At 41.2% G+C, this 27,461-nt stretch overlaps 1 long non-coding RNA gene across 1 annotated transcript; it reads left to right on the top strand.

Annotated features, from left to right (window-relative positions):
• Positions 1-142: 142 nt before the first annotated feature.
• On the top strand, positions 143-25,827 carry LOC140463220 (uncharacterized). Its single transcript, XR_011954636.1, has 3 exons — positions 143-245; positions 15,660-15,800; positions 25,037-25,827. It is a non-coding gene; the product is annotated as an uncharacterized lncRNA (long non-coding RNA).
• Positions 25,828-27,461: the final 1,634 nt, after the last annotated feature.

Genomic DNA, 27,461 nt, shown 5'->3' with positions numbered 1-27,461 from the left:
TGCAGCTTTGCCGAGAGACACTCCTTGAGAACAACGTGGATTCTTTCTCTTCATTGATATGCACACAGTTTCTCAACCTTAAGTACCTTTGAAAAGGTGAGCTAGCCTCTTGAACCTCTGTGGTCCATGTGGTATAGATACCCTACAATGCAGAGCAAATTTCAGGATTTTGACCCAGTGACCCTGAAGGAACGGCAATGTATTTCCAAGTCAGAATGGTTTGCGACTTGGATGGGAATTTGCAGGTAGTGACTTCCTATTTATCTGCTATTTTTGACCTTCTAGGTGATGGCAATTATTGCTTTAGCAGGTGTTGTCAAAGTAATTTTTGCAAGTAAATACAGTGCCCCTTGTGTACAGTACTCACTACTGTCACCGAACATTGGTGGTAGAGGGAATGCAGTTCAAGCAAGATGTTACTTGTTGCAAAAACGCCAGCTTTTGATCTCTTCTTGTGACCCCAGTATTAATGGGGCTATTTGGGTAAGTATTGCCTGTACAGTGTTTGGCATGCCCGATGAAATTAAATGCACTGTATAAATGTGGACTTTCACTCTTAGTTATAGACTCATAGAGTCATAGAGATATACAGTACCGAAACAGACCCTTCAGCCCAACTAATCCATGCTGACCAGATATCCCAGCCCAATCTAGTCCCACCTGCCAGGACCCAGCCCATATCGCTCCAAACCCTTCCTATTCATATACCCATCCAGATGCCTTTTAAATGTTGAAATTGTACCAGCCTCCACCACATCCTCTGGCAGCTCATTCCATACACATACCACCCTCTGAGTGAAAAAGTTGCCCTTTCGGTCTCTTTTATATCTTTCCCATCTCACCCTAAACCTATGCCGTCTAGTTCTGGACTCCCCCATCCTAGGGAAAAGAATTTATCTATTTATCCTATCCATGCCCCTTATGATTTTATAAACCTCTATAAGGTCACCCCTCAGCCTCTGATGCTCCAGGGAAAACAGCCCTTGCCTATTTAACTTCTCCCTAAAGCTCAAATCCTCCAATGGTTGGAATAAATCAGATTGAAATCATAGAAATGAGGAAGTGAGACAATAAAATCAAAGTACAGAAGGAGTTGCAATGCCTTTAAATATCTGATACTTTGAGTCTGGCTAGGACTACGTAGTACTAAATCCGAAGGTCTTTCTTTGAGTCACTCCATTAACACAACAAGAAATCTTTGGGCTGAATCTTAGGTTTCTTGACTAAATTCAAGTTTTGTCATGAGTTTGGAGGGTTCCAGGACCCCATGTCTAGCAAGATTTCTTGCCATATCTTACCAAACTTGTCTCATTAATTACCTTTCCCACCGCTATGGGTCTCTCACATATGATTTCTGTTTCATCAACTCTGTGCTGTTCCTGGAACACCAAGCCATTCAGCAGATTTCATTTGCATCCCTCGTGCCCTTGTCATCTTTAAAAGCCCTGTAGTACACCCTGTCAATATAGGTGTCAATCTAAATCTGACCGGTGTGACTCTCAAACTTTGCCCCAGATGTGGCAGACAGGAAGAAATAGGTGACAGTGAGATCTGCAGATGCTGGAGATCAGAGTTGACAGTATGTTGCTGGAAGAGCACAGCAGGTCAGGCAGCATCAGAGGAGCAGGAAAATTGACATTTCAGGCTTGAGCCCTTCATCAGGATGAAACGTCAAGACACGCTCAAGGGAGAAATAGGTACCCTGCTTTTGGTGGGGCAAGGTCCTGCAGGTTCAACTGGATGGTGTGCGCACAGGTAGGACCACCTCCTCACCCAGGACTAGCAGCGAAGGCCACAACACCAGACCATACCAACCTGCTCCTAAGTTAAAGTGGTTTCAGTCATCTGGAGGAATGCCCAAGCATTGTAGGAAGAAAGTGAATGACCTTCTGCACTCCTCCAATGTAAGTGCAGTTGTACTTTTCCTGATACCTTACTCTATCTCTGCTACTGTATCCACCTCCTACCAAAACTCATGCTTTACCACTCTCACTATTTCCGGCAAAATTGCGTCCACTTGTTCTTGTCTCCTTCAACTCCTGAAATCACTAACACTGCATGCCATCTGCGTTGTTTACTCACTCACATGGTGCACCTCTCCTCCATCTGGTCCAAAAGTACTCTCTTTTTCCAGGAGGGAGACAGCCCCAGTGGGGCTGAAAGGGTCCAGATGGGTGATGGAGGAAAGGAGAGGATCTTGACTCTGACTGTCCTGAGCAGGGCCTGAACTGATATCCAAGGCTGCTCTTGACTTATGGGAACTCCCCGAGCGAAGGCTATCATACTTGACTTGGCTGAGGCATGCGGACATCTATGACAAGCTTCTTGATTTTTGCTTGGGTCAGCAAACACGAGGGGACACAACTTTAAAGTGAGGGGAGATAGGTATAAGACAGATGTCAGAGGTAGTTTCTTTACTCAGAGAGTAGTAAGGGTATGGAATGCTTTGCCTGCAACGGTAATAGATTCGCCAAGTTTAAGTGCATTTAAGTCTTCATTGGATAGACATATGGTCATACATGGAGTAGTGTAGGTGGGAGAGGCTTCAGATTAGTATGACAGGGTGGCGCAACATCGAGGGCTGAAGGGCCTGTACTGCGCTGTAATGTTCTATGTTCTATGTTAAATGATATAGCAAGACAGTAGTAATATGAGTTTGTCACTCTGGCTCAGGGGGCAAAGTGCAAAATGACAAGGTAAGGCAGTCCAAGGCAGAGATACCAGTAGACTCAAAGTAAATGAATGCTATGAAAACAATTGAAGAGCAACCTGTTCCAGATCTTGTGCCGGGTGTCACTGAGTGCACAATTTTCTTGCTGCAGCATTACACTGATAGTTGCCAGTGCAGACTGAGGTACAGCATTGAAGTGCAGAAGTGTTCTGCAAAGAGATCAGACATCTGCCATGAGGGTTCTTAAAGGCTGGCATTTGTCAGATACCAATGCCCATGGACATAATGAGTGTGTGGCTATTATCCATGGAGACTGCCCTCAGAGATTGGTTCCCAATTTCCAATATAGAGGTCATTTGGAGCAAGTGGCAAACTGAATTCATCACTCTGGTTTCCTTGCTGAGTTTTCCCAATGTCTAGCTTGTTTGGTGAGATTGGTAATATTTGAGATTTGGGCTTAATATTAATGAGGCGAATTTTAAAAACGTCAGTTATTAAGAAATAGTCACTTTAGATTGGCATATAGCTGCTGCCTTCTGAGAATCTCACTTATGGAAAGCATAAAAGATGACATAGATTGCTCCTGAAGTCACATTTGTGTTTGATTCTGTCACAAGTCTCACCATAACACACATCACTCAGACCCCAATAAGATTCTGGAACAATGATCTTAGAACATTGATTGTGTATTGAGCTCAAACTGAATTTTAATTAAATTATATTTTTGAATTTTTCCTTAGTTTCATGGCTAACTTCTGCTCAATTTTGTTAAACAAAAATAGCTAAACATTAATAATTTTCTGTCCTGGCTAGCCTACTGTGGTTTAGGAGCAATTTCTGTCTTTGCCTCCAAGGCCCATTTGAAAACAACTCACATGAAGATTACAATTTATTTGAATGTGACTGTATTTGCAAGTTAGTTAGGAACAATTATTTTTCCCACTTTCATCCCACAATGATAAGTGCATGAAGCAGAACTTGATAGTAGTGAGTTAAGGTTTCCATAAAATATTTTACTCAACATGAGAGTGCATTATTTAACCACTGCAATACAGTATTACACACTGATCATTTTCTACTATTGTCTAATCATGTGAAATAGCAACATCTACTGGCAGGTAAGCAGTCTTACTTATTAAAATTTCCACTCTTGCTATCGCATATATCAAAATCAGGTACTTCCTAAATTTATCATAGTCAAATTAAGAGTTCTACACTGGATGTATGAAATCAAGTGTGTACAGCATTTTACTGGATGTCACATCTGCTAATTTTTCTGAACTCCAATGAGTACAAGACCAACCTACTCAACCTCTCCTCATATGAAAATACCTCCATCACCAGAAGCAACCCAATGAATCTTCTTTAGGCTGCCTCTAATGTCAACATCTTATCTTCTTTAGTTAAGGGGATTACAATTGTTCACAGTATTCTTAGTTTGGTCTGACTACTGCCTTATATACTTTTTGCAAGACTTCCCTGTTTTTGTACTTCATTCCCTTTGAAATAATGGCTAACAGAAGGCCAAATGGCCTCTTTCTGTACCATAATACTTGTGTGATTTTTCTGTGAATAGTGCATTTGCCTTCCTTATGCCTAATGAACCTGAATACTAGCTTTTTTTGAGTCATGCATGAGGGCCCTCAAATCTCTCTCTCTTGCAGCTTGCTTCATTCTTTCCCCATTTAAATAATATTAGCTCCTCTATTCTTCTGTCAAAGCTCATAACCTCACATTTTCCCTACATAAGACTTCAGTTATAAATTTGTGCATACACACTGAAAGTTCATGTTCTTCTATCGATTCTTTGGGTTGAAGTTTTTCACAAGGTTTCACACCATAAGGCTTTGTGAGATCTCATGCTGAATTGTACCAAAATTGACTCTTTAGCTACATACCCCATCCCTATGGCACTGTTTCGCCTGATTCTGGCCCCATTTTATCACATGCCATTCTTGAAAGAACTCACCATCATCAGATATCTGCCAAAAGACCAGCATCCCTGGCACCTGTGCCATATGTAAAAGTCCTCAGTGCACCTGTTTGAGCACTGGTCCTAAAGCTGCCCTATGTGGTGATGCCCATTCACCCAGATGAGTTTGGAGAAGAGGAGGATGGCACTGCAATTCTCCAACAGGAACCTGGAGGTCCTTGTGGATGGTGTGGTGCAGAGGAGGAGCATCCTCTCCCCAGAGGACTGGCAGAGAAGGCCAAACCACCACACCCTGGCAATCAGGTCCAAGGTCATCACTGGAGTCTGTGCTACCTCTACAGTACAGAGGAATGGCCATCAGTGTTAAAAGAAGGCCAGTTGCATTCTCTGCTCTACCAGGGTATGTGTTAATCCCTTCATTCTGTTACCTCACTTACTCTATCTCTGTGACTACACTTACCTCCCACCAAGGCACAAGCTATACCACTCTCATCACTGCCATTCACACCTTCCCTCATTCACTTGTTTCATCCCAATTCCCCAAATCACTAACCCTGTATGGCCTCTTTGCTGCCTACTGACTTCATCTGGTTTACCTCACCACCTTTAGGCTAACTGCAACAGCACTAACAACTGTGCCTTTCACTTTCAACTCCCTCAATCTCTCTCTTTGCCTCATTTCATGAGAAGACAGCCCACAATAGGGCAGACAAGGCCCAGAGAGGTAGAAGGGGGCCTGACGTTAAGATCCTCACCTCCTATTGTTAGAGAATCCTATCCTCACAGGAGAAGATCAGGACTGTTTCAATGGGAATGCTAAAACATACTTGTCCTATCAACTGAATAAGACAACTCCCCATTGCACTGTAAATCTCATATTAAATCTACTGTCAATCTCATTCATTGTACACCTGTTCAAACCATTGGCTGTGATGCCTTCTGTCATCTTTGTCTTGCAGGTATCAGTAGGATTCCACTATCTCCATGGAGGTAACTTTGGTAGGCATTTAATTGCCAGTCAGACCTCATTACTGCCTTGGTCTATGAATACATCAATTTCAATATTGCAAAATATCCTAGATTTGGGAAAGACCTCAACAGTTTGGAAAACTGGAAATGTAACATTTTCATTCAGGAAAGAAGAATGATTGAAAACAATATATTATTGGGCAGTTGGTTTAAATTCAGACTTTGGAAAATGCTAGAATCTATTAAGGAAGTAGTAGCAGGACATTTAGAAAATCATAATAAATTTAGGCAGAGTTACATGGTTTTGTAAAGAGGAGAAACATGACTGACAAATTTATTGGAGTTCATTGAGGATGTAGCAAGCACAGTGGATAGAAGGAACCACTATTTGTACTGTAGATCCAAGACGTATTCAAAAATGGTCCTAGCCTCACCAGAAACAACCTTCTCTACCTCCGAGGGTGAGAGTACTGAGGAAGATAAAGAAGCATTGGCAAGGCTGCCTCCTGCAACCCCCACCAGCTCTGATACTGACACCTTTTGGGGAATGTCATGTTTAGGTGGTTTGGAGAATAGTTTGATGAGTGCTTCACTGTAATATTTCTGCTCCTTGCCAAGGAAGAAACAGCCTAGGCCACTATCACTTGGAAGACCAGTCTCCTGCTCAGCACCCAGCAGGAGAGGACCCTGTCAGTTCAACAATCTTTACTTCTTCAATTTTCTGCCTTTATATTCTATGTTTTGATTTATTTTTCTGTGTTTTAAGATGGTGCTGGAGAGTGGTGACACTATACTGTATTTTGTAGCAAGATACATGGGACAATAAATCTATCAAATTAAATCAGGAACTTTGTCCACATGTACAGGGAGGAACAGCAGTAGTACAAAAGTGTGTGGGAGGCAGTGGTCCATTGGAACTGTAGAGGACACAGCATGTGCTTTCACAGACAGGTTTGCAGCTGCCATGGCGATTTAGGTCTAGCAGCTTCAGGATCCGCTGGAGTTGCACACATATCAGTGGCCCAGTGACCAAAGCATTGGTCTTCATGACCAAAGGCATGGTGGCAATAGAAACAGAGAATCTCAGGTGTGTCTTCCTCATAAAGAGGCAACACAATGTCAGAACGTATCCAGCCTCCTCTGACCCCCTCCAAACATCTCCTCCACAGACACTCCTGAGGTGGTCTAAACCTTTACTTTGACTCAGAATTTCAAACCAAAATAGGTCCACTTGCTGCTGGGAAGAAGACCTCCCCACATTTGGGCTATGCAGACACGAATGCCTCCTGGGTCACCTGACCAAACTTCCAGGGCCAATAGGCTCCACTGTCAAACAAGCTCACTCCACTCCATACTACAGAACAAGGGACAATACTGCGAAGTAGCAGGAGGGAAAGAAACAAGAGGGCACTTTAGTGACACAGGTGAAAGCGCATTGTATATGAAGTATCACGTTCTCTGTCTTACCTTAAATGTAACTGTGCCAACATGGTGCCTAACTTTGTGCCCACAGAGAATGTAACATGGACCGATGTCTATGTTGAGAGCCTGCTGTAGTTTGTGGAAGGAAGATGAACAAGACATTCATAAAGCATTGAGTTTTGCTGTCCTATTACCCCTCGTGGTCAAACATCGCTACCTTTTTCCCTAGCCTCTGTGAGCAAATCTGTTGGTGTGAATGTTCAGTAATGTGTGGGGCAGGCAAGTGTACAGAACACAAGCAGCTAATGGCCGCACACTGTCTGATGAAATGCTCTTGCCCGAAATGTCGATTTTCTTGCTCCGCGGATGCTGCCTGACCTGCTGTGCATTTCCAGCATTAGTCGAATCATGATTCTAATCTCCAGTATCTGCAGTTCTCACTTATGCCTTCATTAATAACCTGCTGGGTCATCAAAACTATCTCCTTTAGTAATTCCTTTCAGTTCCTATTAGTAGAACAGGAACATGGAAAAAGGAGTAGGCCATTCAACCTTTTCGGCCCACTCTGCCATTTAGTACGATCATGGCTGATTGAACAATTCAATGCATTTTAACCAGCCCAGCCCCATAACCTATTGATAATCATTTGGTAATCAAACATCTATCAACTAATACTTTAAATATACTGAAAAACTGAACTTCCACAGTGCCCTATGGAAGAGAACTCCAAAGGTTTACAATCATTTGCGTGAATCAAATTCTCATCATCTCAGTGCTAAATTGCATCCCCTTATTTTCACATTGTCTCCCCTGGTTCACTACCATAGAAAACGGTTGAAGCTAAAACATTACGTCTTTTGAAGAAGGAGGAAGATATAGAAGGAGATGGGGATATATTTGTTAACTTGCCAGGTTCAAATGATAAATATACCACTTATTAAAAAAAAATGTTTACACATAAATAACAATTAGTAGTTCAGCACAGTGCCCTGTAGCTGAAGGTTATTTAAAACTGGCATGAACTAAGTGTTTGTGACAGCTCTGAAAGTATGCATGTGAAAACATATGCTCTCTTCATATATGCTATCAACAGCATAATTGCTTAGAAAGATATATCATATGCTTGTGAAATCTCTGGTAAAATTATCTCATCTTTCAATACCCCAAGTAAATACATTCCTAGTGCTACTTCTTATATATCTGATAAGTTTAGAGCCATGTCCAAAAATCTAAAGTTATTTCCAGGTTCTGGAGGAACTTATGAAGTTGTTGACTTAATATTAGACCCTCTACAATTCTGTATTTTTTCCTTTAGTTTCCTTTGACACAAAAATTTTCCATTTCCATTCACCAGTGCTTTGATGATTTGATTGCTAGCTGAAATAGAATGGTGACACAAACTTTAAGAAACCTTATGTCCCCATAATTTATTATTCCATGATTGTGTTAAAAACCCAGATAGCCAATGACCCCAAAACTACCAGAAATCACACATATATACTGAGTAATACCTTGCCATTAATAATTAATACTTGTTAATTAAATAAGTTGTTTTGATTTGCAAACTGGTGACACTATTGACTAGATTTTCCAGCAGAACATTGTATTACTAAATAAAGTTAAATGCTATATACAGAAATCCAAGGTACATAAAAACCAAATGTTCATGCGTATTTGTCAGCAGTCTCCAACTTTGTTAAATTGAAGGACCATTTTTTGTTATCTAGGCTTTCATTGTGCCTGAATTCAGTGTATGTTTTCACTTTATCTTTGTGCAAATATTCCCTCATTTTTTGTTAGCCTGCAGTACATAGTTACATAGTCATTAAATTCAATATATCCATTTCCCCTCTCCTTATTCACTTTAGTTGGACATTTTATCAGTTATTTTTAGGGTCATCCCACTTGTGTAATTTTAATTGGCAACCTCTTTGCTGTTCCACCATCAAAGAAATCCATTATTTTTGGAATTACTGTGGCCATTGACAAAATTGTATTGATACTTTAATCAATTTCAAAACTTGCTAGGATATCATAGTCCAGGATGGTCTACTTTTGCCTTTCTTTTTTATGAATTCAAAATCACATTTTAAAATGTACTCATTATTAACAATTAGCATTCTGCCAGTGGTGGCATAACCAATAAAATCATCTGCTCAATTCATTATCATATGAATAGAAGACAATTAATTTAGCAGACAAATTTAGCTTAAATTGGAACTTATAACATCTGACAACATTAAAATAATGTCGCTGCTACCTTAATTGTTAATCTCAAAGTCTTTGCAACTAAAGCTGAGTGATGTTCCACAACTAAAATATAATTCAGCTATTCAGAAATCAAAATATTTGGATGGCTGTGTTTTTGATTTATTTGTTTTCCCCTCAAGCCCAGTTTAGAGACAGTTGAAGTTACTCAGAAATCTCAAGTATAGTCTTCGGAGAGCAGAAATCTGGAACATCTGGTCTCTGTCCCTGTTCCTTTTGTGTTTACCTGAATGCTATCTATTTTCCATACCTAATCTTAGTCCTTTTATTTCTTCATTGCAGTATTTAGGAAACACATTTTAGTTTATTCATACACAGGATGTGAATGATCGCAGCAAGCCCAACACTGTTCCTCCCTAACTTTCCTTACAAAGATGGTGGTGAACTGTCTGCAGTCTGTGTGATATAGATACTTTCTCATTGCTACCAAATGGGTTGGTCCAGGATTTTGAACCAGTGCCAATGAAAGAATGTGGATATATTTCCAAACCAAAATGGTGTATGAGCTGGAGTGCAAATTTGATGATGTGATGTTTTCATGCAAAAGCCATTCTTATCCTTTGAGACAATAGAAGATGTGAGATGCACCATGGAAGTAACCTTGGCAATTTGCTGCAATGCAACTTGTCAATGAGACATCATTCAGCCACAATGCACCAGCGGTGGAGTGCATGAATGCTTGAGCAAAGCTGCTTCATATTGGTTTGTTCCACCTTGGAACACTTCAATCTCATGGCATCAATGTGGATTTCACCAGTTTCCTCATTTCCTCTTCCCCCACTTCACTCCAGCTCCAACCTTCCAGCTCAGCACCATCCCCATGACCTGCCCTATCTGCCTATCTTCTTTTCCACCTATCCACTCCACCCTCCTCTCTGACCTATCACCTTCATCCCACCCCCATTCACCCATTGTACTCTTTGCTACCTTCCCCCACCCTCCTCTCTGACCTATCACCTCCATCCCCACCCCATTCACCTATTGTACTCTATGCTAATTTCTCCCCACCCCCACTCTCATTTATCTCTCCACTCTGCAGGCACTCTGCCTCTATTCCTGATGAAGGGTTTTTGCCAAAACGTCGATTTTCCTACTCCTCGGATGCTGCCTGACCTGCTTTGCTTTTCCAGCACCACTCTAATCTAGACTCTGATTTCCAGGATCTGCAGTCCTTGTTTTTACCTTATATTGGTTTGTGTTGACCTTCTTGTTTACTGCTAGTGCTGCATTCATTCAGGCAAGTGAAAAGTACATTACACCTTTGACTTGTGGATATATTTGTTGCAGGTGTTCTGACTTGTGCGAAGCAGCAAGGCAGATAAAGGTAATGTTAGGTTCTACCATCTCATATGTCTGGGTTTATCAACAATAATTTTAGCACCTTCTGAGAATATACAAAATTTCATACCGATTAGAAGAGAGAAAGTAGCCATTAACTGGCCCAACAATTATGGGTTTATCTTTCACAAGAGTTACAGTCATAATTCTTTGTGTCTGATGTGTTCATATATCCCTAGAGTTGCCTTTCCTTCACCACCAATCTAATGTTCTTAAACTTTGTTGCTTTCTCCATTTTGATTATTAACTTTGAAAGAGGGTAATGAGATAGCTAACCATGCAAAGAACAGTTTATTTTACCTAAATCTTTTCTATTTGTGTCTTTCTTTTCCCCCTTCAATCACTAGAAGCAGTCTGTTTCATCTAATTATTCATCATCTTAAATGCCCCAATTGAAATACATTGATTGAATCATTCCATGGTCTCCTCTGTTCCAATGAAGACAGCCCCAAGCTTTTCAACGCTACTTTGTATTTGCATTTCTTTATATCAAATAGAACCATCCTGATTCAGTGCTATAGCTTTTGCTTCAGAATTCCTCCTATAATGTGGAGTCAAATTATTGTCCTACTATTCCACAGATTCGCCATTACATTGACTTTCATTAAGTATGCTCTTGCCATAAATCCAAGAATTCCATTTAGGGTGAGAGGGGAAAGATATAAAAGAGACCTAAGGGACAACCTTTTCAAGCAGAGGGTGGTATGTGTATGGACTGAGCTGTGAGAGGAAGTGTGGAGGCTAGTACAATTTAAAAGGCATCTGGATGGGTATATGAATAGGAAGGGTTTGGAGGGAGGTGGGTCGGGTGCTCTCACGTAGGACTAGATTGAGTTGGGAATATCTGGTCGGCGTGGACGAGTTGGACCAAAGGGTCTGTTACCATGCTGTACATCTCTTTGACTCTATGACTCTATTAGCTTATGGCCCTGAGCATTTGAAGGTGCTGCTTTTATTGTCTTCCAACGCTACCAGTCAATGAACTGTGAACTGTTTTAAAAAAGCAACAGAATTTTTCAAAGAAACACTCCCACTAAACCATGATATAATGTTTTGATCCAGATTTTTGATTTTCTTCCCTTCTGCCTTAGCTGAATTCCAAATATTAGCTACACATATATAAGTTGTCAACAAGAACCACTACCTGACACAATGGGTTATACTGTGCAAGTGTAATGAGTAGGTACCAATGACAAGACTAACAGGAAAACAGTCCATTTATTTTATAATATGTTTACTCTATAAAATTTGATTTTTAGATTTACATAAAGATATGGCACACTACATCAAACATTCTATTGAATCTATTTATTTAAGAGTCTCTGGGAACAACAGCAAGAATATCCATGAAGAATAAAAATGGAGCAATTTTTCTATCAAACAAAGAACAGTGGAGGACAAATGGTGCCAGAAAATCGCAATCACTTACACAGTACAACTCGGACTGTACTCATTGGGATTTAGAAGATTGAAGGGGGATCTTATAGAAACAAATAAAATTAAGAAGGGAATAGATAAGGTAGAAACAAGGACGTTGTTCCCAGTGGCAGGCGAAACTAGAACAAGGGAGCATAGTCTCAAAATAAGGCGGAGCAGATTTAGAACTGAGTTGAGGAGGAACTTCTTTACCCAAAGGGTTGTGAATCTGTGGAATTTCCTGCCCAGTGAAGCAGTTGAGGCTACCTCACTGAATGCTTTTAAGACAAAGATGGTTAGATGTTTGAATACTAAAGGAATTAAGGATTGTGGTGAGTGAGCAGGTAAGTGGAGCTGAGTCCAAAGAAAGAGCAGCAATGATCTTATTGAATTGGAGCAGGCTCAAGGGGCCAGATGGCATACTCCTGCTCCTATTTCTTATGTTCTTATGTAGAGTTCTGGGTATGTTTGGCAAGGGAATAGAGAGGGGGATAGGAAAGCAAGGTCTAATCAAAGCAATTGTCACACACTTCCTCATGGTTGGCTATACAAACTGTGAAATGACTCTCACCTTCCTGTCCACTTGTCCTGGAGGAAGTTGTGTTGAACTTACAGGAGTGATAAAACAAGGAGAAACAACAGAAACTCATAACCTAAGGAAAAATAAAGCACATTTCCAGATTGCTTTGATAATGTACTATTTATAGTTTGACTGGGAGCTGAATGTAGCACTCACGAATAATCACATATTTTTAACTGTCAAAAATGACAATTTGTTTGGAGCATTGCTGAAATAATATGCAATTTCCTCATTGGTAAAGTGTGAGTTTCACATGATTTATGTATTCCTTATTAAAGTGACTCAGGTACTGGAATATGCACATTTAGAAATATTTTGTCTATATTGCAAGGTACTACATTCCAAACTTCACAAAATTTATCCTGTGCTGTATAGTGGTGCAGTGATAAATTATAGTAAATTACTTTGCATCAATTTTATTTTTGAGGATATTCATTATAGATATAAGTGCCAATGAGTTCCAATGTAGAAGCTGAGGAAAAGTACAAAGCCATTTTTATTTTCTGATCCTGGCCCTTTAAAAACAATTATTGCACGAGGTCAGGAGTGGGAGATTGAGATCTGCCAATTTTACTTTTCCCCTACCCACCACATCCCACCTCGAACTCCAATTACCAACTTTACTTAGCGCTTGCTTAACAATCCCATCAAATGAAATGGGAAGTTTTCCCAAATTCCTGCCTGTCTGCCTGCCCCAACATGGGCTGGATACCTCAGGGCAAGGTGTCATGAAAATCTCTATCTTCCTCCAGTCTTCTACTGGCCAGAGAGTTTATGGAGATCATGGAATAGCTGAAGACTGATTTCAAAGCTAAAGCATTCCCCAGGCATGTCTTCCTCTCCTTCCCAAAGAATTGAAAACCTTAATTAAAATCTTTTGACTGTTGAACTTCAACAGGAGTTAGAAGGCTGTAATCCACAGTAACAGCCCCATGCTAAAGGGCAAAGATCATTCTGGAAAGTGATAATTAAAGAATATTACAATTAATTTCCTTTCCATTTGAAATAAAAAATGCAGAAAGGGGAAGTTATCAGAATCTAATACCTCAGTATTGGAATGAAGTATTTGAAAAGGAATTGATATTTAAACATATAAAGCAGCTGAAGCCCAATAAGTGTTGTAATAGTGCACAAATATTTCTATTCAAATTATGGAATGAGGCACAAAAGCTGCAGCAACTAATCAGAACAGATTCTCTTACACACAAACTTCATTTTTATTGATTTAGATGCTGAAAATAAATCCTAAGAACATGAGGAGCAGGAGCAGGAGGTAGGCCATCTGTCCCTTAAACCTCAAGGCTGATCTGACATGACCTTAAATCCACTCATTTGCCTTGATTCTCTTGCCAATCAAAAATCTGTCTAATTCAGCCGTCACAATCTTCAATAATTCAGCATGCATTGCACACTGAGGGTGAGAATTCTGAACATTATCAACCCACTAAGAGAAGAAATTCCTTCTTAGCTCTGTCTTGTCCCTTAGTTCTAGATGTCCCTTGACATACCTTTGACTTGGTCACACCAAGCCCTGATTTCAATGGCCTTACTGCCAGCATGAGGCTTGGCTCAGAAGGCCAGTTAAGTTCACGTCAGTTGTACTGTTATTAACAAGGATGGAAAAGGTGTATTTAGATCAGCCATCAATGGCATCAATATGGCCATTCAAAGGTTTATTCTCAACTGGGATGCAATTATTTCAGCATCAGGTGAGATGGAAAGAGTGGTCTGACCCAAATAATTAACCTGTGTGGGCAGAAGTTCAGTTAGTTGACAGGGGTAACCTTCCTTGATCTGCTATGCCAGTGCAAATTGAAGGACTAGACCCAGGATGAGGAGATATTAGCTGCTGAGAGCCGCCCTTGTTTCTGAGTCCCCTACCTCACTCTCAGTACAATCCCCAACTCCATGAAATCCACATCTCTTTTCTCAACCTGAGTTATTCTCCATCCTGGAAGTCCAGGGGGTGTTGTACTAGCCACAACCATAGCCTCAGCCACAGCATTGTTGAGTTCTGCAGCTGCTGACCTCTCATTGGCCAGTAGCTCTTGGAGGCTGGGACTTCCTCATCCAAGATCACAATTCCAGTAAAAGACTCATTGGCGACCAATCAAGTGTCTGAATGCTGAGAGAACTGTTGGAACTTCTAATCTTCAATCTGCATTTTTCCCTTACAAATTCTGTCACTCTCAAACTGTTGTGCTATGTCTCACAATCAGTATTCAAAATGCCTTTAAGAGACATACTCAAGGCAACTTTACTGTATCATACTAGGTGACCTGAGGGTATAAAAATCTCACACACCAACTTCATACCCCAACTTATCTTGGATCACTTGAAGCACAGTACTCTAGTGGAATATGATCCTCTGTTATAGAGTCATAGAGATGTACAGCATGTACATCATTCTGGAAGATGATAATTAAAGAATATTACAATTCATTTCCTTTCCATTTGAAAAAAATGCAGAAAGGGAAAGTTATCAGAAACAGTAACAGCAGTATTGTACCTTTGCCCAACTCGTCCATGCCAACCAGATATCCTAACCTAATCTAGTCCCATTTGCCAGCCCTTGGCCCATATCCCTCTAACCCTTCCACTTCATATACCCATTCAGATGCCTTTTAAATGTACCTGCCTCCACCACTTCCTCTGGCAGCTCATTTCATACACACACCACCCTCTCTGTGAAAAAGTTGCCCCTCAGGTCCCTTTTAACTTCTTCCCCCTCACCCTCTAGTTTTGGCCTCCCCCACCTCAGGAAAATGACCTTATGATTTTATAAACCTGTATAAGGTCACCCCTCAGCCTCTGACGCTCCAAGGAAAACAGCCCCAGCCTATTCAGGTTCTCTCTATAACTCAAATCCTCCAACCCTGGCAACCCTTGTAAATCTTTTCTGAACCCTTTCAAGTTTCACAACATCTTTCCGATAGGAGGGAGACCAGAATTGCACATAATATTCCAAAAGTGGCCTCACCAACGTCCTGTAGAGCTACAACATGACCTCCTAATTCCTATACTCAATACTCTGACCAATAAAGGAAAATATTCATTTGCAGCAGCAGTGGGAGCAGTGACAGCAAGGACCGGGGGCTGGTCTTCCCCTTAAAAGGACTTAGTTCGAGCATCGGTGGACTTCATTTACAGCAGCAGTGAGTGCAAGGGGCTGAGTGGGAGCAGTCAAATTGCACTCTGGGAAGGTGAGTGAACCGATATATTTGGGCAGCAGCTGAATCCGTGTCTCCCCCTGAGCCTTTTCCTCTAACCAAAAATAAGACTCTGTGGTGTGTTGATAAGGTAAGGCTTTTCTATTTTTTTTATCGTGTGATTGGTGCAAACTTTTCTTGTCTTTCCTTTTTCATTTATCTAAGTTAAGATTAAGTTAACCTTAAGACTAAAATGGCAGGAGATCTAAGGCCCATGTTATACTCCTCGTGTTCAATGTGGGAGCTCAGGGACACGGCTGATGGGTCTGACTCCTTCACATGCAGGAACTGTGTCCAGCTGCAACTCCTGTTAGACCACATGATGATTCTGGAGCTGCAGATGGACTCATTTTGGAGCATCCGCGATGTTGAGGAGTTCGTGGGTAGCACGTTTATGAATTGGTCACACTGCAGATTAGGATTGCTGAGGGAGAAAGGGAATGGGTGACCAAAAGGCAGAGAGAGAGTAAGAAGGCAGTGCAGATGTCCCCTGCGGTCATCTCCCTCCAAAACAGATAAACTGTTTTGGATACTGTTGGGGAGATGGCTCACCAGGGGAAGGCAGCAGTAGCCAGGTTCATGGCACCGTGGCTGGCTCTGCTATACAGAAGGGTGGGAAAAAGAGTGGAAGTACTATAGTCATAGGGGATTCAATTGTAAGGGTGAGGTCCTACAAACAGAATTTAGGGAGTTAGGAGCCAAGTTAAAAAGTAGGACCTCAGAGGTAGTAATCTCAGGATTGCTGCCAGTGCCACATGTGAGTCAGAGAAGAAATGAAAGAATAGGCAGTATGAATGCGTGGCTTGAGAGATGGTACAGGAGGGTGAGGCTCAGATTTTAGGGACATTGAGACTGGGTCTGGGAGAGGTGGGATTATTACTTATTGGATGGTCTACAACTGGGCCAGACTGGAACCAATGTCCTTGGGGGTGCTTTTGCTAACTAAGGTGACAAGGAGAGGGGAACCAAATGAGGAGGTTAGTGGACAGTAAGGAGGTAGTAACTAAAGCTTGTAAGGAACTACTTAATGAAGTCAGCATGACTAAGGGTAAGAGTAGGCAGAGAGCAGATGATGAACGCAAAGGGACTGGAGCTCTGAGGTGCACTTGTTTTAATGCAACAAGTATATTAGGTAAGGCAGATAAACTTAGGGCTTGGATTAGTACCAAGGACTATGATGTTATTGCTATTACTGAGACTTGGTTGAGGGAAGGGCATGATTGGTAACTAAAGATCCCAGGATATCGATGCTTCAGGCAGGATAGAGAGGAAGGTAAAAGGGGTGGAGGAATTGCATTACTGGTCAGAGAGGATATTACAGCTGTACTGAAGGAGGGCACTATGGAGGACTCAAGCAGTGAGGCAATATGGACAGAGCTCAGAAACAGGGCAATGTTTTCCCAACATTGATTGGGATTCACTTAATGTTAGAGGTCTATATGGAGCAGAATTTGTCAGGAGCATCCAGGACGGTTTTCTAGAGCAGTATGAAAATAGTCCAACTTGGGGAGGGGCCATACTGGACCTGGTGTTGGGGAACAAACTCGGCCTGGTGGTTGAAGTTTCAGTTGGGGACTACTTTGGGAATAGTGATTATAATAGTGGGGCGGCATGGTGGCACAGTGGTTAGCACTGCTGCCTCACAGCGCCAGAGACCCGGGTTCAATTCCTGCCTCAGGTGACTCTCTGTGTGGAGTTTGCACATTCTCCCCGTGTCTGCATGGGTTTTCTCCAGGTGCTCCAGTTTCTTCCCACAATCCAAAAATGTGCAGTTTAGGTAAATTGGCCATGATAAATTGCCCATAGTGTTAGGTGAAGGGGTAAATGTAGGGGAAATGTAGGGTAAATGTGGGTCGGAGTGGACTTGTTGGGCTAAAGGGCCTGTTTCCACACTGTAAGTATTCTAATAATTCGGTAAGTTTTAGAATACTCATGAACAAAGACGAGTGTGGTCATAAAGGAAGAGTGCTAATTTGGGGGAAGGCCAACTATACCAAAATTCAGCAGGAGCTGGGAAATGTAGATTGGGAGCAGCTGTTTGAAGGTAAATCCATATTTGATATATGAGAGACTTTTGAAGAGGATTCATTAGAGTGCTAGAGAGACATGTTCCTGTGAAAACAAGGGATAGAAATAGCAAGATTAGAGAACCATAGATGGCAGGTGAAATTGTGAGACTAGCTAAGAGGGAAAAGGAAGCATACATAAGGTCTAGGCGACTGAAGATGGACAAAGCTTTAGAAGAACATCGAGAATGTAGGACCAATCTGAAACGAAGAATTAAGAGGGATAAAAAGGGTCATGAAATATCTTTCGCAAACAGGGTTAAGTAAAAATCTAAGGCCTTTTATTCATATATAAGAAGCAAGAGGGAACTAGAGAAAGGGTTGGCCCAATCAAGGACAAAGGAGGAAAGTTATGTGTGGAGTCAGATAAAATGGACGAGATTCTTAATGAGTACTTTGCATCAGTATTCACTGAGGAGAGGGACATGACAGATGTTGAGGTTAGGAATGGATGTTTGATTACTCTAGGTCATGTCAGCATACGAAGGGAGGAAGTGTTGGATATTCTAAAAGGCATTAAAGTGGACAAGTCCCCAGGTCCAGATGGGATCTATCCCAAATTACTGAGGGAGGCAAAAGAGGAAATAGCTGGGACCGTAACAGATATCTTTGCAGCATCCTTGAACACAGGTGAGGTCCCGGAGGACTCGAAAACTGCTAATGTTGTCTCCTTGTTTAGGAAGGATAACAGGAATAATCCAAGTAGTTATAGACAGATGAGCCTGATGTTTGTGGTAGGGAAGCTGCTGGAGAAGATACTTAGGGATTAAAATCTATTCCCATTTGGAAGAAAATGGGCTTATCAGTGATAGGCAACATGGTTTCATGCAGGGAAAGTCATGTCTTAGCAACTTAATAGAATTCTTTGAGGAAGTGACAAAGTTGATTGAGAAGGGAAGGGCTGTGGTTGTCATGTACATGGACTTCAGAAAGGCAATTGATCGTAGGCTGATGCAGAAAGTAAAGTCAGATGGGGTCCAGGGTGTACTAGCAAGATGGATAAAGTAACAGGAGACAGACAGTGGTCGCGGAAAGGAGTTTCTCAAAATGGAGAACTGTGACCAGTGGTGTTCCACAGGGATCTGTGCTGGGACCACTATTGTTTATGATATATATAAATTATCTGGCGGAAAGTATAGATGATCTGATTAGCAAGTTTGCAGATGGCACTAAGATTGATGAAGTAGCAGATAGTGAAGGGGATTGTCGGAGAATACAGCAGTAAGTAGATTGGAGAGTTGGGCAGAGGAATGGCAGATGGAGTTCAATCTGGACAAATGCGAGGTAATGTATTTTGGAAGATCCAATTCAAGAGTGAACGATACAGTAAATGGAAAAGTCGTGGGGAAAATTGATGTAAAGAGACATCTGAGTGTTCACGTCCATTGTACCCTGAAGGTGGCAACGCATGCCAATAAAGTGGTCAAGAAGGCATATGGCATGCTTTCTTGCATTGGATGGGGTTTTGAGTACAAGAGTTGGCAGGTCATGTTACAGTTGGATAGGACTTTGATTCGGACATATTTGGAATACTGAGTACGGTTCTGGTCACCACATTACCAAAAGGATGTGGATACTTTGGAGAGGGTATCGAGGAGATTTACCAGGATGTTGCTTGGTATGGAGGGCACTAGCTATGAAGAGAGGTTGAGTAGATTAGGATTATTTTCATTGGAAAGATGGAGGTTGAAGGAGGCCCTGATTGAGATCTGCAAAATCATGAGAGCTGTAGACAGGGTGGATAGCAAGAAGCTTTTTCCCAGAGTAGGGGGATTCAATTACTAGAGGTCAGGAGTTCAAAGTGAGAGGGGAAAAGTTTAAGGGAGATATGTGTAAAAAGTTCTTTACACCGAGGGTGTTGAGTGCCTGGATTGCGTTGCCAGTAGAGGTGGGCATGATAGCATAATTTGAGATACATCTAGAATGATACATGAATGGGCAGGGAGCAGAGGGATGCAGATCCTTAGAAAATAGACAACAGGTTTAGATAGAGGATATGGATCGGCGCAGGCTTGCAGAGCTGAAGGGCCTGTTCATGTGCTGTAATTTTCTTTGTTCTTTGTACCACTTCTTCACTATCCCTCTGTTATAGCCTAATAGTTTAATATGAGCCCAGGCACTTATGTACCTCTGGGACATAAGGTTTGCACATAATACTTAATTCTAACAAATAACTGTTGGATATTTCAATACTACAATATCCATGCACAGATTCCTGAGTAACATAAGCACTTATGAATCAGGTTAAACACCCTGTGGAAAACATAGCTCACTTGTAAACTTAGTCTGGAAGTTTCCACTCAATGTTTCAGGTATTACTCCTTTATATATCCAAATGTGAACTAGACTGAAGCATCCTCACTGATGCTGACAAACTCTGGATTCTTCATTACTGCGTGCTCACCGTCCTCACTTACAGGTTCTGTGGTCTCCGCCTCAGCTAGGATCATGTTTCTTACAGTCTTGAGTTGAATATTTTTATCATCACATGTACTCAAATAATACAGTGAAAAGTTAACAGTCGCCGCCTTACAGCACCATTTTTGGGACACAGGGACCTAGGTACACAAATTTAAGATCAAATTCTTAGCAAACAAAAAAATTTAGAACAGTAAAGGAATAAATAATCCAGCATTATAGGTCATATAAATAAATTAGAAGATAAAGAAGTAAAAAGTTCAGAATATCAGTCTTTCCGACCCAGTCCATGCTGGCACCTAGCCTTAAGTAAGACCTCCACTGCCTCGTCACTATCTACGCCGGACCCACCAATGAAGGAACTGCCCCATTTTACTTGCCATCTCTTCACCACTGGACCCAGTTTGCTAATGCTGCTGAAAACACACTTGCCCCGCAACCAAGAATCCCTGGCTCTGCTGTCAGGCCAGGCCACCACTCAACCGTGAGTCCCCCTTCGGGACTTGCCAGTGTGCCATCTAGAAGAGGTAGCTGCCGCTGGTGCTCCCATCCCTGATTGATGGAGGAGCTTTGCTGCTGTTGCCACCTGGCCCCGAACACTGGGAGAACAATCTCGCCACCACTGCCACAGGCCCCGATTGGCAGGAGAACTCACTTGCTGCTGCTGCTGCTGCCATCGGCTCCAAACGCCGGGAGAATGACCTTGCTACAACAGGCCCCACATGATGAGAGAACATCCTCATTGTCACTACCTCCTTTCACCGGGAGAAGACAGGTCTGCCACTCTGCTTGCGGCATGCTCTCACTGCTGCATTGGTGCTGTTGCCAAACCCGCCACATAAAAGAAGAAAAAAAGACTAAAAGAAAAGGAAAACAAAGTGAAAGAAAAGAGCAGAAGCAAAAGTAAAACAACAAAGGAAAGGAGATGGAGACCGAATGGATCCTGAGCAAGAGCCGGCTTGCAGCCCTATTCCTCTGCTGTCCATTTTAGTCAATGTCATGTGATCAAACATGGCCAGCCATACTGCTCTGGAGCTGAAGCGTCATACACTGCCAGTCTCTCACTGACAACCTCACCATGCCCAGAGGATTCTGCCCCCATTGTAACTGAGTTAAAAACTTGCAAAACCCACCTGTCCCTGGAGATTAGTGTTTCCAAGAGTCTATTTGCAGATCAAAGTTGGATCTCTTCTTACATCTCTTCAGATAAATTTATTCCCCTGGCATTGGTCAAGGGAACCATCAGGATGCATTGGTTAAGAATCACGTCTGATTAGGAAACAACATGCAGCCCCAAAAGACAAACAATCCTCACAAAGGGTACATTTTACATAATGTCCTCCATGGATAAACCACAAGAAGCAGATTTGGTGGGTTTTGTGTTCATTTCCTTTCATGAATTATTGCCTTACCCTTGAGTTTTCATGAGTTGGATTTAAAATTATGCATTTGTTTTTTTTAACAAAAGGAACAAAGATGATTGATTTTCTAGTGATTAAATATATGGATCTTCAAAGCACAGATTCTGTAATTCAACTTGCAATGGATTAAATTAGCTTTTATTAATATTCAGCAAAACTAATTAGTGTTTTTAAAAACGTATCAGGTGTTAAGGTTATAATGAGTCAATGTGATATCTTGAACACACGATGGAGCAAAGCAGAAATCTTCAAAGATTGAGATATTCAGACAAACAATTTAATTATCTGTAATTTTATATGAGTGAGATATATAGATGAACAGTTAATTAGAGAAAAGGTATTTATAATATTCAAGCATGTTACACCCACGCATTTTGAAGACTCTGTAAAGGAAAAATATTCCAAACAAACAATTCAGATAATTTGCTACATTGCCAAGATTAACTAGGTCAACTAAGTTGTCAATATTTGCTGAATAAAAGAATAATATATTTCAGATTTTCCATTAGCAGAATAATACAGAAATCCTGAAGGTATTGTCATTGATTCCATATGCCTCCAAAGGTTGTGTTAGTGAGGATGCTGCACAATGCAATCCCTAAACAAACAATGAAAAACTAAAAAAAATGTTTTACTCTATTATGCTTTCTGTAAAAGTTCTTGAAAATGTTAAACCTTCTTGAAAGAAATGTAATTTTAATGGTATGCTAACTTCGTAATTACTTGTGATTTAAAAAGTGTTGTGAAATTCCTAACGACAAACTCCAAGGATCATAGGACAGGATTCCACAGTTTATACTTTTACTGTAGCAAACACACTATAATCCAAATATATGGGCCGGGTGCTGGCAGGTGGGACTAGATTGGGTTGGGATATCTGGTCGGCATGGACGGGTTGGACCAAAGGGTCTGTTTCCATGCCGTACATTTCTATGACTCTATGACTCTATGAGGTGGGCCAATGAGCTTAGAAGAGGCAGATGAAGTTTAACTCAGATAAATGCAAGGTGCTGCATTTTGGGAAAGTACATCTTAGCACGACATATACACTTAATGGTAAGGTCCGAGGGAGTGTTGCTTAACAAAGAGACCTTGGAGTGCAGGTTCACAGCTCCTTGAAACTGAAGTCGCAGGTAGATTGGACAGAGAAGGCGGCGTTTGGTATGCTTTCCTTTATTACTCAGAGTACTGAGTACAGGAGTTGGGAGGTCATGTTACACCTGTACAGGACATTGGTTCAGCTACTTTTGGAATATTGCATGCAATTCTGGCTTCCTTCCTATCGGAAAGATGTTGTGAAACTTGAAAGGGTTCAGAAAAGATGTACAAGGATGTTACCAGGGTTGGAGGATTTGAGCTATAGGGAGAGGCTGAACAGGCTGGGCTGTTTTCCCTGGAGAGTCAGAGGCTGAGGGGTGACCTTATCGAGGTTTATAAAATCATGAGGAGCATTGGTAGAGTAAATAGACAAGGAATTTTCCCTGGGGTGGGGGAGTCCAGAGCTAGAGTTTAGGGTGAGAGGAGAAAGATACAAAAGACACCTAAGGGGCACCTTTTCCTGCAGAGAATGGTGCATGTATGGAATGAGCAGCCAGAGGAAGTGATGGAGGCTGGTACCATTGCAACATTTAAAAGGTATCTGGATGGAAATATGAATAGGAAGGGTTTGGAGAGATATGGGCCAGGTGCCTACAGGTGGGATTAGATTGGGTTGGGATATCTGGTCAGCATGGACAAGTTGGACCAAAGGGTCTGTTTCCATGCTGTACATCTCTATGACTCTAATTAGATTATACATAACTGGTAAGTAATTAATATGCCAGATTACAGAAGGGATATTACACATCCCCGTAAATTATTGGACTTTTCCCTGGTTCGTCATTACTCTGGATATCAACAACCTAAGACAGTTCTAACAATGCAATATACCCAATGACATAGTAGATGTTTCAATTGTAATGAACACTGTGTCAATTATTAAATTAAAATCGAAGATTAAGATCGAAGATAGACTAAGAACATGTGGTAACATTTCAGTTTAAATCTTCCAGTTTGTTGCATTTATGATGTAAATGCAATAGCCATGACCTCACCAAGCTAAGGAAAGTGTGTTTAGGGTGATGGTTTTTTGCGTGTAAAAAAGTGTGTCAGTCAATTTAAATGTCTATCTGTTATAGAAAGGCTGTTGTGAAACTTGAAGGTGTTTAGAAAAGACTGACAAGGTTGTTGCCAGGGTTGGAGGGTTTAAGTGTCAGAGTGTGGCGCTGGAAAAGCACAGCAGGTCAGGCAGCATCCGAGGAGCTGGAGATTCGACGTTTCTGGCATAAGCCCTTCATCATGTTTATGCCAGAAACATCAATTCTCCCACTCCTTGGATGCTGCCTGACCTGCTGTGCTTTTCCAGCATCACATTCTCAACTCTGATCTCCAGCATCTGCAGTCCTCATATTCTCCTTGAAGGGTTTAAGCTATAGGGAGAGACTGAAGAGACTGGGGCATTTTCCCCTGGAGCTTCAGAGGCTGAGTGGTGACCTTATAGAGGTTTATAAAATCATGAGGGGCATGGATAGGGTAAATAGACAAGGTATTTTCCAATGGGTGGAGGACTCCAAAACTAGAGGACATAGGTTTCAGGTGAGGGGAGGAAGATTTAAAGGGATCTCAGGGACAACATTTTGACACAGAGGGTGGTGCTGTATGGAATGAGCTGCCAGAGGAAGTGGTGGAGGCTAGTACAATTACAGCATTTAAAAGGCATCTGGATGAGTATATGAATAGAAAGGGTTTAGAGAGATATGGGGCAAGTGCTTGCAAATGGGACTAGGTTTATTTAGGATATCTGGTCAGCATGGACAAGTTGGACTGAAGGGGGTGTTTCTGTGCTGTATATTTCTATGACTATGATTTATACCTATTATCCCAAGTTAAGTACTCTAAGAAATTAATGCTTCCCTTGTGTGTTGTGGTTTTATGTTTGATGGTGGGTTGAAAATTATTGAGGTGATTGATGAATTCTTCCAATTCTGCTTCTGTGAAAGTCCAATTACTTTATAGTTCAGCATAAATAAAGAAGTTGGCACGTCTGCATCACTTTACATATAAATTGAAAAAGGAACCCCTGAAAACCAAATAAAAAGCCCCTGAAAATGTAGGCCTCAAGAAAATGTCAAGAAGAGATGAAATAATTGCAGAGGCCAGTTTTACCAAGTCCGTTTTATTTAGTTGTACACAGTATAATGGCTATGGTCAACCAGTGCCTTGACTGAACAGATCCTAAATCCCCAGTTAATTTTTTTTTTCTTTTTTTTTCTTTTCTTTTAAGCAGCAACAGGAACAGTCCTCGCACAGTCACAAGATGGTCCAATCTCTCCAGAAGGGAAGGAAACACTCGAGTGGCCAGTCACGACTCCAGGGTGTCAGTGGACACCCGCGTGCTCCTTCTCCAAGGACACCCGGGCTAAATCCCCAGTTAATATTGGTCAGCGAATGCCTCCTGATTGACCCAGGTTAACAACCCCAATTAAGTACCTCATAGTCAACAATTTCCACCTGGTTCCAATGACTACAAGAGTCATAGATGTACAGCATGGAAACAGACCCTTTGGTCCAATCTGTCCATGCCGACCAGATATCCCAACCCAATCTAGTCCCACCTGCCAGCACCCGGCCCATATCCCTCCAAATCCTTCCTATTGATATACCATCCAAATGCCTCTTAAATGTTGCAATTGTACGAGCCATCACCACTTCCTCTGGCAGCTCATTCCATGCACGTACCACCCTCTGTGTGAAAAAGTTGTCCCTTAGGTCCCTTTTATATCTTTCCGCTCTCACCCTAAACCTATGCCCTCTAGTTCTGGACTCCCCGGTCCCAGGGAAAAGACTTTGCCTATTTATCCTATCCATGCCTCTCATAATTTTGTAAACCTCTATAAGGTCACCCCTCAGCCTCTGACACTCCAGGGAAACAGTCCCAGCCTGTTCAGCCTCTCCCTATAGCTCAAATCCTCCAACCCTGGCAACATCCTTGTAAATCTTTTCTCAACCCTTTCAAGTTTCACAACATCTTTCTGATAGGAAGACCAGAATTGCACGCAATATTCCAACAGTGGCCTAACCAATGTCCTGTACAGCCACTTCCTTTATTAGTCAGAGTACTGAGTACAGGAGTTGGGAGGTGTAACATGACCTCCCAACTCCTGTACTCAGTACTCTGACCAATAAAGGAAAGCATACTAGACACCTTCTTCACTATCCTATCTACCTGTGACTCCACTTTCAAGGAGCTATGAACCTGCACTCCAAGGTCTCTTTGTTCAGCAGCACTCCCTAGGACCTTACCATTAAGTGTATAAGTCCTGCTAAGATTTGCTTTCCCAAAATGCAGCACCTCGCTTTTATCTGAATTAAACCCCATCTGCCACTTCTCAGCCCATGGGCCCATCTGGTCCAGATCCTGTTGTAATCTGAGGTAACCCTCTTCGCTGTCAATTACACCTCCAATTTAATAAGGTATTTTTGAGGTTGTAAAATAAATCTGGTGAAAGTCGCTTTTGTTCAGTTTAACAGCAATAAAGAGAAACAAATTGACTATTTTGATGACAAAATAAGATATTTACATTTGGTTCGGCTTGTGAAATAGTGGGGCTTGATTACTGGCACAGTCTTTCCATTACAGTTGTAATAAGATAGAAAACATTACAAGAGATCAGATGAATTAATTAATTGCCATTGAGTAATAAAAATCTTACTTCTTTCAGCAAAGTCAAATGTCAAAATGTTCTTTCTCTTCTTCAATAACCTCAGTATTTTAGACATTGCAGATTGTTGGAAAAGAGTGATTATTGGAGCTAAAGAGTTTCACAGTTTTTAGAACCTAAGAAATATTAAGTTAGAGGTGAAACCTCACAATAAATCTTAATTTTAGTATAGTGAGAATGAAGGGAACTAGAAATGTGTATAATTTGGCATACATGGAAATTAGATTGCATAAGAAATGAAAATTCAGAGGAACACTGTTTATCTGAAGCCAATAGAAGAGGAAAGAAAGGTTGCTGTAAAGAATATGTTGAAAGGTAAAGGATCACCTATTCAACAGTTTTTTTTTCTTGAGTCTACAATCTATAACATTGCTGGATATAGGGGAAAGGCAGGGGAATGGGACTAATTGAATTGATCTTCCAAAGAGCCAGAGCATTTTCAAAAAGCTACAAGGTTTCCATCTGCACTTCATGTGTCTATGATTCTTTGAATCTTGTCCAACAATGCAAGTAAATGCTAGAAGACCTTTTCAGATGTTGGATGAATGGACAACTTATAATGTAAAAGGAGTTCGGTTTTTCAGATAATGCAGGAATAATACTGTGTTCCAAAGAGGAGTTGTACTGGACTTGAAATGTTGACTCTACCTCTCTCTCCATAGGTGCTATTAGGCAATTTTTGTTTTCATTTTAGATCTCCACCATCCTCAATATTTTCATTATGGGAAGAGTACTGTTTAGTTCTCATTGCGAAGTGTTATTGACAGTATAATTTCCCCTGATTGTATAATTCTTGTCATACACCTGAAATCAAACATTGTGGATAGAAAATTCTTTAGAAATTGGATTTGAAGGTCTTATAGAAAAGTGTTATACATCAGAATTATTTTTCTGTGAAGGAAAGTGCAAGGATCAATGGCATGAAAATACCTGAGAAGGTTAAGTGAGAAAACATCTACAAATCCCCATAGAAAGTCATATTATCAAGAA

This window comes from Chiloscyllium punctatum, chromosome 37 (genome assembly GCF_047496795.1).
Source record: "Chiloscyllium punctatum isolate Juve2018m chromosome 37, sChiPun1.3, whole genome shotgun sequence".
Lineage (NCBI taxonomy): Eukaryota > Metazoa > Chordata > Chondrichthyes > Orectolobiformes > Hemiscylliidae > Chiloscyllium > Chiloscyllium punctatum.
Note: the sequence above shows the minus strand (reverse complement) of the source record. Positions and strands in the feature narration are given on the sequence as shown.